Consider the following 1,433-nt stretch of genomic DNA (forward strand, 5'->3'; position numbering starts at 1 on the left):
CCCCTCGGAGAAGACAGTACTATAAATCTCAGGTATAGAGGTGTCACCAGATGTGACAATCTCAGAAGAATGGGCGTTTGCAACAGTTTTTGAAAGTGCATTAGAAACTTGTATCTGGCCTAATGCTCGACCGATATTGTATAAGAGCAATAAGACCAATTTGGTCGATAAAGGTAATGCCCGCATGTTTGAGAATATTTTCGGTAGCAATTAGGAGATTAGTTGTTTTTGTTTATTTTTAATAATATATCTAGGTATGATTTCAATTAATTTAGTTATGAAAAATATTCGTTGTCATCTTTATGAGGAGATTTCGAACATGATACTTTAGGTAAGAATTGCATGGACGATATAATCGACGACGTAGCTTATATATAAAATTTCTAATCTCGCGAGGACACATTTTCGTATGTTTAATGTTGGCAACATACATAACCTTACATTACATCTTCTAGCAGGGCGTAAGGAAGATTCAGGAAAACTTGCCCGGGTCTTCGAGGTTCGTAGCGAAGTTAATTTGCAGGAAAGATTTGGAGGTATTCTATCAGTGGGTTGGGTAGTGCCTTAAAATGTCGTGTCTCCATGATCTATCTATACACAGGTATGCAGAAAAAAGTAGGCATATGCATCGATATTTAAGTTTGAGATATCGACAGACAGAGCAGGAGCATAATGCCGCGTATCAACATTGATATTTAACTTTAAAAACTTCCTCAGTGCAATACTCTGTTCCTCCTCTTCCACTTCCACATCACACTGAAGGAAATAAGTCCCAAAAAAGAACTTATTAAACTTCACGTGTTTTTTTTTATAAGAGAAACTAAGAGGGGCCCTTAATGCAGGCTTCCGTATTTAGTGATATCCCCCCCAATATCTGTACGTACGTATCTTTTTCTTGTCCACGTTAGGTGGTGAGGACGGCACCGTTACGTAAGGATTTTCTACCGTAACGAACTGTATTCGAAGCCTAGCCTAGTTTAGGTTCTGTAACCGTCGAGGTCTTTCCTGATCTGTGAAGCCTACGTATGTTCGTAGGTACAGTCATGGGAGGGTTGGCTTGGATTGAAAAATTCGGATGTACAAGGGGGGACGTCAGAACTGGCATTGGGGGGGGGGGAATAGTTTCTACCTCTCCCATATACACTTACAGCGATGATTTGGAGAGGATTTCCCCTGCTTGAAATTTCCTTCCTTCCTGCATAAGGAGAAGTAGATAATTATGTCTCTATGCATTGTTCCAAGTAAGGGGGCCATTTGTCAGTACGTACGTATAATAGTACATATGTAACTTTAACTTATTACAAAAATTCATTGGGGAGCCTAAATGAGAAAGGAACGTAGCAAAAATTTTAGGTTTTGGTGGGTGAAATTAGTTCAAAATTGATTATTCCTTTTTTTGGTGGAAAGGTCCTACAAAAAGCTCACGCGTTTTT

Source organism: Naumovozyma dairenensis, chromosome 6 (assembly GCF_000227115.2).
Source record: "Naumovozyma dairenensis CBS 421 chromosome 6, complete genome".
Classification (NCBI taxonomy): Eukaryota; Fungi; Ascomycota; class Saccharomycetes; order Saccharomycetales; family Saccharomycetaceae; genus Naumovozyma; species Naumovozyma dairenensis.